The sequence below is a fragment of the Gossypium hirsutum genome, chromosome A12 (genome assembly GCF_007990345.1).
Source record: "Gossypium hirsutum isolate 1008001.06 chromosome A12, Gossypium_hirsutum_v2.1, whole genome shotgun sequence".
NCBI classification, from domain to species: Eukaryota; Viridiplantae; Streptophyta; class Magnoliopsida; order Malvales; family Malvaceae; genus Gossypium; species Gossypium hirsutum.
The window spans coordinates 6,312,106-6,325,722 of NC_053435.1; the positions used below are offsets into that span (position 1 = coordinate 6,312,106).

Sequence of the window (13,617 nt, forward strand, 5' to 3'; positions counted from 1 at the left end):
AAGTGTCATTCAAGGAGTTTACTGATTTACGTCAGTACTGTGTTTAGAGGTTCGACAGTCCTGATGCGAGGTTCGATAGTATCGATGAGACTTTGCGGTAGATTCGCAAGCACCTCCATATCACTCCTCTAGCGCCACCGGCTCACGACACTGATGATGAGGACCTTTGAGTCCACTTATTTTATTTTTATTTTTAATTTTATATTTCTTTTATTTTTAAAGACTTATGTTTTTATATTTTGAGATATGTTTATCTTAATGGTTATTATCGAGTAAGCCCTTAATTCTCTTCTACAGTTGTGTTTATTTTCTTATTAATAGCTCAGAATCATACCTTTCATTGGTCATATCTACAAATCCAGCCTTCACTATTCCAAGGATTTCATCCAAACATTCAGGGCAGTTTCACTTCTCTTCCTCTCTTTTGATATTATGCTTACATTGCTATTATATATCTTTGTACATTAAGGACAATGTACATCTTAAGTGTGGGGAAGTTATTTATATCTTGTTCTCAAATAATTTCTCATTATTGGAGTAAATTTTGATTGATTTATGATTTTTATTGATATGTTTTGAATTAAATCATAGGTAACTATGCATCGATTGTTTAAACTTTAAGACATTAGAGAATCAAGTTTGATAATTTGAAACTTTTGAGAATTAAAATTGCTAGGTTGTTTCCCTGAATTGAGGTATTATCTTGAAGTTTTGAATTTACAGGATTGACATCAAATACCCATAATTTCTGTGAGACTTTATTGGTTATGAGTGTGTCAACATTGAATTGTTATTGGTTATGAGTGTGTCAACATTGAATTGTTATTCTAGAACTTGCATCGATTTTACATGTCGAGACCACACCTTTGATTTGATATACTAAAATGATAAAGGCACTTAGGTTTTAACCTATTTACCCCATAAAAAGCCTACCCACATAATTGACACCTAGTGAACCCCTTTGGGCCTTAACTATTTTTCTTAATATTCCCCTTAATAATAAACCATAACTTAACCCTTTTTGATTCATTGAGAATTTTTTCTATTTTATTGATTTCCTTTTTGTCGAGATTTGATTTGGCTAATTGCCTAACTATGTACTTTTATTCGAATCGTACAATTCTCTTATTCTTGTATTTGTTCTTATTCTTAAAAAAATACATACATACATACATACATACATTTTAGTAGTAATTCTTTGTTTTTGAGTTTAAGTATTTAATTCCATATTTTGAGAAGAAGCTCACGTTTATTCAATTGATGATTAGTTATTTTTCTAGTTAGGTAATTTATCAAGTTAATCTCGATTCTAACAGTTTCATTTTCAGCCTTTATCTACACCTTTAACCCAAAGCCCCTTTACAACCTTTCAAGGACCTTTTGATTTATGTATCATCTCATTTGTAGTGGTGGAGATTTGATTTTCATGCAAGCTTATGGTAATAACTTTTCATGTTTGACTAATGAGTGCTTAATTTGAACCTTGAACACATTGAGTGATTTGAGTGAACCTTTAGTGAGGAAGTCGTCCATTGTCAATTTGGAATCAAAGATAATTACTTAGATAAAGGGGGATGCCTATAATTTTATGATTAGAATGCTCAGCTTTGACTATTTGAAACTTTAATGTTTTTTTGGTTAAATTTTAAATGTATGACTGCTTATGGATAATTTTGAAACATTATTGATGAGAATTATAAGTTGAGAAGAATTTATTTGGATTGCGAGTTGAGGATTTTGCTTGAGGACAAGCAAATGCTTAACTGTGGGGATATTTGATAAACCGTAATATATACATATATTTGGCCCCACGCTTGGCATATTTATGGATAATTTCTCCTTGGTTTTAGTGGATTTGATACTCCTAATCCTTTAATTTCATGTTTTATACTCAAGAGAGCCTAGGATAGCAAAAAGAGCGAGAAACGGGCCAAAAACTGAGAAAATGGGTCAATGTGGGAAATCAACACGGCCTGGACTTCCTCATACGGGTAGACCACACGCTCGTGTCTATTTAGCAGACTTTAACATGGCCTAATCCACCCACACGGGAGTGGCACATTGTCGTGTCCTTATCGAGCCTAAGTCTAGTTCTACTCGGAAAAGGCCACTTTTGAGGGTTTTGAAGCATTCTAAAGCCTATATAAACATCGGAGGAGGCACCTGGAGGAAAGACACATAGAGTGGGAGCCAGGGAATTACTCAAAGAAAGCCGATTGATCTATCTTAGAAGCCAGATTCTCCTTCAAGACTGAAGATCTCCCTTCAATTTCCTTCAGGGGTTTTTGGGTTTCTTTATGTTTTGTTATTATTATTCTTCTGAAATGTTTTCTTTTACACATATGAACTAAATTCCCTAAATACCTAAGGGGGAGAAACGTAAGATGGATCTTGTTACTATATTCTGAATTATGTATTTCTTAATTATGTATTCTTAATTCTTGCTTTAATATTCCAGGATATTGATTCAAGTATTGATGTGCTTATTCAGAGGAGCAAAATTCCCTGTCTAAGAGTAGATCTAGTATAATTAAGTGGAGTTGATTGCACCCCTAGACATTGGGTGACATGATTCTGCCGGATTAGGGTCAAACCTAATAAGGGAATTCATAGATCGAGTTAATGCAACACTATGGGTTTTAATTAGAAAGAGATTTCAATTAATCAACCTAGGGTTAGACGTTGTTAGTCTCGAGAGAGATAATAATATAAATTAGGGATTTCTACGGATCAAGTTAAGTGAATAAATCGTCTAGTTCAGATCAAATAATAAGTGAAGTCTAGGTGGATTCTTCCTTAGGTATTGTCTAAATCAATCATTTTTCTCAAAAGTATTTCCCCAGTTTACTTCCTGTGAATTCTTAGTTTAGTTAATTAGTTTAGATAAAGAAAATCCCATTATTTTTAGGCTAGATAATAAAAAGAAGGTTAATTCTAGTACTTTTAGTTCCTGTGGGTTCGACATTTCAGTCCTACTATAAGCTATACTACTGTTCGATAGGTGTGCTTGCCTTTATCGTGATAATAGTTAGTTTTCAAGTACGATCAATCATAAATATAAAACTTATCACGCACATCAAGTTTTTGGCGCCGTTGCCAGAGAATTAAGATATTAGGAATGCTTAATTTTTATTACTTTAGCCATTTATTTTATTGCAAGTTAAATTTTATTTTAATTTTGTTTATATTACTAAATTTTCTTCTATTTACTTCTGGCAGGTTTTTATAGTTTATGACTAGAAGAAACCCGTCGGGACCATTACTTTTTAATAGTGAGATCAGAAACCGAAAAGAAATAAGGCGAAGCCTGAGATACATAGAGGAAGAGCGAGAGGACAATATTTACACCACAACCGAGGAGATGGGTGAAAATTAGGAAAATCCGCTACCTCATGCGATTGCTGCTGATCTAGTAAATCAGAATCCTGCTCCTCGTACTATGTATGATTATGCTAAACCTAATTTAACAGGAACTGAATTGAGTATATTAGGCCTGCTATTGCTACAAATAATTTTGAACTAAAACCTAACACGATTCAAATGATACAACAATTTGTTCAGTTTTATGGTTTGCAGGATGAGGACCCAAACACTCATTTAGCGAATTTTCTGAAACTCTGCGACACTTTTAAAATTAATGGCATTTCTGATGATACCATTCGCCTTCAGTTGTTTCCCTTTTCGTTGAGGAATAAGGCTAAACAGTGGTTGAACTCGTTACCACGAGGGTCAATCACTACTTGGGAACAAATGACCGAAAAATTTTTACTTAAATATTTTTCGCCAGCTAAAACGGCTAAATTGAGGAATGATATCTCTTCTTTTGTGCAGATGGATCTAGAAACTCTTTATGATGCATGGGAGAGAAAAAAGGACTTATTGAGAAGTTTCTCTCACCATGAGTTACCTTTATGGTTACAGGTTTAGACTTTTCACAACGGTGTGAACCCCTCAACAAGGCAACTTATCGACGCAGCTGCCGGTGGAACTTTGAACAACAAAACACCTGAAGAGGCTTACGAATTTATTGAAGAGATGTCATTGAATAAATATTAGTGGCAAGTCATGAGAACAAAGCCGATAAAAGTAGCCGGTGTTTTCAACCTCGACACAGTTACTACGCTATCTAATCAGGTAGAACTTTTAAATAAAAAGATTGACGGTTTGTACTGTTCTACTCAGGTACAATAAACCCTAGATCAAAATCATACTTGTGTTTTTAGATAGATGAATCTTTGTCATTCCCGTCTTTAAACCAAATGATCTTCTCCACTATTCTAGTACCATAAATTATCTCGAGCGTGAGCTTAATCAAATTGAATCAAAACATAGAACTAAAAATAGTTTTCTTTTCTTTTGGGGTGAAAATGAAAATTCTCTTCTCAAAATGGAAACTAACAGAATTTTTATTTCAAAAAATATATTTAATAATTGAGATCAAATTATCTCTATTTTTCGGCCGAGTAACAATATCTTAAAGTTCTCTTTCTAGCCCTACCGGTGCCATTTATTTATAGGAAAAGAAAACAAAACTCTTGTTGAATTGTAGAAGTTTATTTCAATTAGAAAAATAACCTCCTACTTAGAGTATAGGTAGGGTCAACGACATCCCCTTGTATTCTTACTCGGATTGTCGTCTGTTCATGTTTTATGAGGGGATTTTAGACCTCTCTCACATCGGGTCCAATTACGAGTACTTCTTGAACTTTTCGACCTAATACTTCGCTATATAATCCAACCCAATTTTGTTTTTCATTTTCCCAAATAAAATTCAATATTTATATTCAATTAAATAAATTTTGTGTCCCAATTTTACCCTCGATAAAATTATGATGATTTTATCCCTGATAAAATTTTTGAGAAAATATATTTAATATTTCACCATTCAATTTGTTCACTATGATTGAATGATTTATGTTCATTTTTGGGCTTTAAAATAGCTTAAAAACATAAATTCATTCTTCTGATCATTTTTTAGTAATTCATGTTCATTTGCAAATGAATCATTTCTCATTTTCATTTCCATTTTGAGAAAACCATATTCATTTCCAAATGATTCCATTTCTCCATTTCGGAGAAAACCATAATAATTTTGAATGTTTTCCATTTCTCTTATTTCACCATTTCTACTAATTTCTATTCATTTTATTCATCATGCAATTCATTTATGGTTCCAATGAGCTAGCGGAGGGATCGACTGAACATATGCAATTAAGACTCAAATGATTTATAATTAAGTTCCAATTTTTTGCCTGCTAATTATAAATTCATTTAGTTACGAAGTCATTCCATTATAATATCATGACTGAGCTCTCCCTAATAGCATACCATTACAAAAGCAACTCAATTAGCGCTTGTCCAATGACCTTGTCATAAGTGTGTTACCCTCATAAGGTATCCTTAATCTCTTTGGGATAATATCCGTTCTCCCAATATGATTCTATTTTATCTTATGGTAACCATTACATCTTTCTTCATGAAAAGTCAATCACTATCAAATAGTGATCAAGTCATCTATCACAAAAATGAATGACCCTTGGCCACGTTTCCTTTTCATTAACCATGTAATGCCAATAAGAGGATATCATTTGCCCATGTTTCGAGCTATGAATTCCACTATTGTGAATGATACTACATACTATAGAAGTCGTACACCCAACGCACCAACTTTTGATTCCTTATTTATTCGAACTTAGGTTTTTACTTGCATTAAAGTGTACGAGTCACACATACCTAGTTCATCATCCACTTAGGATTTATGTATGTCACATTATGAACATCACAAGTGAATAAACCCATAAATAGATTCATGATCTATTCTTCTTGGGTTCTATCTAATGTACTGTCAATCCAGTCAATCACATCTATGTCTCTATCTTTTGGGAGTCATCCACTCTGATGCCCAAGATAAAGCATCTCCACAATTGGACTTGATAGACGACATATTAGTATTTCAATCAGTTTGATCATTTTCAATTAAATTAAAGGTATGTTTAGCTTCGTATACAAATACAAGTTGTCTTTCTGTATTACGATCCGACTACATAATACCACTTTGTATTAGTTTAAACATTAAACAACCAATGAGCAACATTTGTTTCCATTGTGCTTTGCAAGAAAATCCCATGTGAGGAAATTATACAAAGTATTAATGTAATTCATGAATAATTTTATTAACCAATCAGTTTGGAAAAAATTAAAAGTGCACATTAATGAAAATACTACACTTTGAGCACTAGATCCAACATTCGTATGGTCTTTCACATGCTGTCATTAATCACATCTCACATGTATACATTTATAATATCAATTTGTATCATTTCAACTCCAACATTGTTTATCCAATTCATTCTTTATATTCCCAATTAACCAGAATCAGATTCAAGACGGATACACAGATTAACCAACCAACACATCAATCTAGCATCGCAGTGCATCATCAGATATCTTGAAACAGATATAATGGCACACGAAGTGCATCATTGGACAAGCCACAACAAATATATTGGCACATAAGAGCATCATCAGATAAAATGAAGTGCAAACCCGTATACAATCTAATCTTATGACATGCAACTATATTTGACGCTTCCCAAATAATTAATAGGTACTAATGTTCCGATTGCATTATATAATCCAACTCATATATCATTTCTCATTCAATTTCATAATCACATTTCAATTCATCAACAATTCAAAACTTTCTCATATCACATAACATGTTTCGCTCCATTCCCATATCACATATCATGTATCAATTAAATCATCCTACTTTCTATTTTATTCAATTCAGTCTAAAATATCAATATTCAATACTAATCACATCCAATCAATTCACACGAAAATTATATACTCACCTCAATACTCAATAATGCAATTAACATGAATTCGAAAACAAGTGACTTGATCTCAAATCATAAAAGCACAAATCGGGATTGCGTGTCACTCATTGACGACTCTCGCTTTTCCTTTCCCTCTTGACGGCTCTTCGTCATCTTTAGCTACGGATGATAATTCAAAAAATAAGCGATAACAGATTTCATCCAATTCATGTTCACAAATAAAGCCAAGCATATTTCTCATTTTATTCAATTTAGTCCCTGAACTTAAGATTTGAATAACTTTCGGTATATTGCTTCAGATTAAAATCCAATTTCATATTCTTTCATTAGGGACCATATACTTTATATTTCTAGTATAATCTCATGTCATTCACTTTATTCAATTTGGTTCCTAATGTAACAAAGTTAACAAGCAAGCTTACTAAGCTTTACAGTTTAGTCATTTTCATAATCTAAGCTTATTTTCTATCAATTTTAAGCCCAATTCTTCAATTTCTCAACAATAACAACTTACTAAAATTTGAATAATTGGACAAATTAATGACTTAGAAACTTACTTGTAATGGTTTTCGAATGTTCAAAAGTTTCAGAGCTTTCTTCTTTCTTTTCTTCAATGGTGTATATGATTTTGGAGAAAGATGATAAAGCTTTCACCTTGCATCCCACTTAACATATATATAGTATAATTAGTAAGCTAGTTAAGTTAATTAAGTATTTTTAGTTAATTAATTGGTTAATTTAATTATAAATTATGCATAATAGATATCATCAACACATTTCATTATGTATATAAAGAACATTAGTTTATGTAACAACTCATTTTCAGTGGTATCGAAAACAGTTGTTTCTGAACCCCATTTTCTGATAGTTCATAAATATTATTAATTAATATTTTTGAGTCTATTATATAATTATATTGAATTTCAGTGTAGTAAATTTTTTGAATTGGTAGTTAATTGTGGTGCAAGGACTAAATCATAAAAGTGATAAAAGTTAATCGCTATAGATTTTAATTTGTTTAAAGGCTTAAATGGTAATTAAATCAAGGATTTAAATAGCAAATCATCCATTTTAAGGGTGAATGGACAGTTAGTGGTGTCTTTTATCAATAATGAATGTTAAAAGTTTGATTAAATAATTAAAATAATATGTTAAAACATAATAAACAAAACCTATCTTTTATTTGTCTTTCTCACTATTCTAAACAAAATAAATCAAGGAATCCATTGTTGAGCTTCAAACAAAACTTCAGCCCTTGCGTTTGAAGCCCGTTTTTCGTAAATTTTACGTTTTTTTATTAGTGGTAGCTTGAATTAGTTAACCCATGTTTTATTTTTCAAAACTGTTAAATTTACAAAAAGTTACCATGGATGAATGCTTGAAGTTTTGGTGTTACAATGTTGGCTTTTAAGCTTAGAAATGGAAAAGGATTAGTTTGTAAAGTTTGAATGTTAATTTTAAACTTAAGGACTAAAACGAATAAATAGTAAAATTGTCATGACATTTTGATATAAATAGATAGTAAAGGTTTGTTTAAGGTTATAATTGAAATAGGATTATAAAACAAAGCTCAAATGTGTAAGTTACGATTGTTTCGATTTTAGGGACTAAATTGAATAAAATGTAAAACTTGAGAGAATATCTAAAAAATGAAATTGAATTGAGGCATAATCATAGTAGGCTCTTAAATGATGTTTGGAATTGATAAATTGAATTAAATTATGATATAGATCTAGAATTGAACCAACTAGTAGATAATCGCGAAAAAAAAATTATAGATTAGTCCTCGATGTTTCATTATTACTAATCCTGTTTGGTAAGTTTAGATGAAATAGTTGCAATGAAATTGTTGTATAATTGAATCATGAATGTTTAACTATAGTTTAACTTGTTTACAAAATACTACAAAATGGTGAGATTGAGACTAAATTGTAAATAAATGTTATTATCTGTAAAAAAATAGTGCCTGTGTGAACATAGTAAAGAATATGATATGGTTGGCATGAAAATAGGGTTAGTTGCACACCTGTACAGGTTTGCACTTCGGTGCCTCTGTACAACACTATGGTGCTTTCTGCTGTGGTGTAGTACTCGTGTACCAGGATTTCTTTACTAGGGTTCATTAGGTTAAATGATTAATACGGACTAATAATACAAGAATGATATAGAATGAGCTTGAAAAGTATATGATTGAGTGTTGATTAATGATGAAAATACAAGTTACATGTTGAATTTTAATATGGCATGATCATATGAGAACTCACATTGTGAAATTGTGTAATAGCCCAAAATTGGGTCTAGTTGGAACAGAGGTTTCGGGACCACAAAATCCGAGATAGAAATAATTATTTTATGATTATTTTGAGGTCTATGATATGATTTCACGATTGTGTGAAAATTTCGTGAAGAAATTCTATGCATAAAGTGCTCAATTTGAAGTTAGGGACTAAATTGAATAAGTTGCAAAACTTGCATTCTAGAAGTTTCTAGTATGAAATTGATTTGAAATATTAATTAGGAGGTCTTAAATAGAATTTGACCAATTTCTAAGTGATGGACAAAAATTGGACATGGATGGAATTTTTGAAAGTTTAGTAAGAAAGGGCATTTTGGTCATTTGGTAATTAAAAGAAATAAAAGGGGAAAATAAAGCCAAAATTGACTCATCTTTTTCATAGAGGCCGAAATTAGCATGGGGAAAGCCATGGCTAGGGTTTTCAAGCTTTTCAAGCTCAATAGTAAGTCCGTTCTAACCCCGTTTTTCAAGTTCTTTACGTTTTTAGAATCCCAGTAATTTGATTAAGCTTATTCTAGCAATAATTTAAGCTAGGGTTCATATTTGGAAAAATACCCATAGGTGAAATGTGTTTATTTTGCTGTTTTATGATAGAATATGGGGTTTTAAATTATGTTAGACAACTTGTGCTACTCGGTTTTGAGTGAAAATGAGGAAAAGGGCTTAATCGGTAAAAATACCTAATAGTCATAAGTATATGTTAGAGTGAGAATTTGATGTTTCCATAGAAGGGAAAAGTGATCAGCACATCATAAAACATAAGAATAAGGGATGAATTTTAATTCCCGAGTATAGGGGCAAAAGTGTAAATATGCAAAAGTTTAGGGGTAAAATTGTAATTTTTCCAAAGTTTGAGCTAAGGACTGTTTTGAATAGTACATTAGTTAAATAAGTAAAATATGATGTTTTAGATCCTGGAAAACGAGATTTGAACCTAGAATGAGAGAAAAATCAAAAATTGGGAAAGTTGGTAAAATGGCCGTTTTAGTATCGAGGTAAGTTCATATGTATAATAAGCATTAATTTATGCATGTTTCAATGTAAAATTGATATATTTATTATAATTTTCGAGGTGTTGAAAGTATGTAAGTTGGTATGATAATAATACAGCAATAACGCTGTAATTTATATTTGAAAGTTAAATTTAGTGAATTAATTGAATTATGTTAAATTAAATGATTATGGTGCCAAGTTTATGAATTGATTTAAAAATATGTCTATGGTACATAAAGTGCATTGAATTATCATACATAAATGTGATTTCTATGATTATGGTTATTATGGGAAATTGTAAGTTCATATGATTTTTAATAAGGCAATGTGTAATTTAATGTTATTGCCTTGATATTAAATGAGATGTAAGTTTATATGTAGTAATACATCAATATTACTTGTATTATGATATTTTATAATGATATTGGAAATATGTTTGTGGATAATTACTTGATTGGTGAAATTTTTGGAAAAGAGAGAGAAATCCCGGTTGAACCTTCGGAAAGATTGGACGATACAGATAGTATGTAGCTAGGTCACATGTATGGTGCTGAGTGCACATCATGTGTACAAGAGAGCTACAAGACATTATGATGTAGCTAGGTCACATGGGTGTTACTATGTGTACACCATGTAGACAACAGAGCTACGAGATATATGTAGCTAGGTCGCATGCGTGGTTCCAGGTGAAGGACACCATGTAGACAAGAGAGCTACGAGATAAATTGGCTAGGTCACATGGGTGGAACTGATTGTTCACCATGTGTACAAGAGACCCGAACTATATGATGGGTGGAGCTATGTGCTGAAACCACCAAGTATCGAGGATTGATCTGAAGTGTTCAACGAGAGACTCTCTATGTATTGCTTTGTGAGTTTTGTGATGAATAAGTGCAGGAACTTGGTTATGTGAATGATGTGTTCATTAAGTGACCAGGATGTGGTAAGGTTATGTGCTGAAACCACCAAGTATCGAGGATTGATCTGAAGTGTTCAACGGGAGACTCTCTATGTATTGCTTTGTGAGTTTTGTGATGAATAAGTGCAGGAACTTGGTTATGTGAATGATGTGTTCATTAAGTGACCAGGATGTGGTAAGGTTATAAACAAGTAAGTTATACATGAGGATGATTTTATGGTGACCTTGTGATCATGGGCCTATACTTGTGATGTATGAAATGTGGTGAAAATGATTTGTGATATGTATGTTAAAATGAGGTTAATACAAAGAAAGTGTGAAAGAGTGAATTAGCAATAAAACTGTTTTGGACAGTAGCAGTGATGTGAATTTGAAAAATCACCAAAAATAGTAGAAATTGAATCAGAGACTGAATGAGATATAAAATTAAAGCTTAATGAGTCTATATTCATATAAAAGAAACAGAGCAAGAAAAGGAGTTCTATATTTTGATATATTTATGTTTTTGTAAGACTAGTTTAGAATGATTACGTGATACCATGTTCTGACTTTAGAAAATCACAAAAATTTGGATAAAAATAATTAGAGGCTTAAACTTATATTTTTAAAATCCCTAATGAGTCTATTTTCAAGATAGATCAACAAGAACATTAATCGAGTTTTGTACTGTAAGATAATTAATTTTTAGTGAAGAGAGGTCAGAGCTATCAGAAAGTGAAATAGGAGAAATTTTAATGAATAAACTGTGCTAATTGGCTAAACCAAAAATTATGAAAATTTTATGGTGGAAAGATATGTGAGTCTAGTTTTAGGGAAAATTTACGAATCTTAATTTGGAGCTTTGTAGCTCGAATTATAAATAAGTAAGTGACTATGACTCTTGTGGACAGTTTGATGTGAGCATTTATTAGTAAATTGTGAAATCGTACTTACAAGAATGCTATATACATTAAGGATGTGGAATGGAGAGGAGGAGGAGGAAAATAAATATATGTGGAATACATGGAAACTATGGTATATGAAATATTGATATAATGAAATAAATGATATGTGTTTATAAGAAAACAGAAAGAGAATGATATGTATCATGACATGTATATATATATATGACTAGTCTCAATGTAATGCTTGTTGGGTATGGAGTTAAATTGAAATGTTTCAGGCAAACATGTTATTTTGCGCATCTGAATTGTTATATTTTATAAAGATATGATCTAGTTTTAAATATGAATGCTTGATGATTAAGCTGAAGATATTTGGTAAGATGATAATATGATAATCTTGGTATAAATGTATAAGTGGTACTATAATAAACAAGGTAAAATGAGTATGAGAGACACATGTATGATGACATACAAATGCTATGTTTGTGGTTTAATTGAGAATATTTAATCATTAAATGAATTCCATGTTATATGCTTTTGATTTTGTATAAGTGTGTAAGAGATTAAGGTTGACCAAAGCTTGGAAAATAGCCTAGGTATATTCCACACAGGTAGAGACACGACCATGTGTCTCAGCCGTGTATGGAACACGACTTTGGGACACGGGCATGTGGAGCCTTAAAGCATGAAATTTCTAAGATTTTCGTAAGTTCTCGGTTTAGTCCCGAACCCTTTCTAAAGTATGTTTTGGGCTTCGTAGACTCAAATAAGGGACTATGTGTAAGTGAATGAACGTTTTGAAATATGAATGAAATTTTATGGCCCGTATTTTAGTTTAGTGTTTGTATGTTTGTCCGGTAATGCCTCGTACCTTATCCCGGCCTCGGGTACGGGTAAGGGGTGTTACAAATTGAATTGCCATGTTAAGTTTAATTTGTTAGGTTGGATATGTTATCGTATATAAGTATAAAGTGAGTTAAATTTATTGTTTTATGTTTATGAACTTAGTAAACATTCAAAATGCTTACTTGATTGTTGTTTTCTTTTTCTGTAGTTTGTCCATTTGCGGAACCTATCAATCGGATCACCTCAAAGCTCACACTATCCAATTGTTGATTTGGGAGTCTTTTGTTCATTTACGTCCGGTTATGTGGCATGTAAATAGGTGTTTGTAAATGATAATTTGGACTTATTTGCGTATATGTGGTTGCTTATATTACTAGTTGGATATGTTGGTTTGAATTAGTTAATGTTTGATGTTATGTATCACTTGCTAAGTAGTACGTGATGATTTTGGTTTTGACATATAATGTCTTTGAATGCTATTTGAATGGTTAGAAGTGATGGAAATGAATTGGTAATGTTTTGTGATCTTATGAATAATATTTGAATGGCATTTTGAGTATGATAAGGCATGGTAAAATGATGATTTTGAATGGTTATAAACCCATGATTGGTAGGTTGAATTGCTATAGGTTGGATTGATATGTTGATGCCAAATTGTGGAAATGTTAGAATGGATGTTTAGAAATGGTTAAATGAATGTTTAGACATGCTTTTGGATTGGTTTTATGTAGGTTTAAGTGTACATTTATGCACCAAATGAGTTAAAGGTTTGGATTGGCATAGAATAGGTACCAAATGGCTAAATTTCACCAAAAATAGGGTCCTCGTCGCAATGTC

At 31.7% G+C, this 13,617-nt stretch overlaps 1 non-coding gene across 1 annotated transcript; it reads right to left on the reverse strand.

Moving 5' to 3' along the window:
• Positions 1-3,798: 3,798 nt before the first annotated feature.
• On the reverse strand, positions 3,799-3,905 carry LOC121211662 (small nucleolar RNA R71). The gene has a single exon (XR_005906881.1). It is a non-coding gene; the product is annotated as a small nucleolar RNA R71 (small nucleolar RNA).
• Between the last annotated feature and the right edge of the window lie 9,712 nt (positions 3,906-13,617).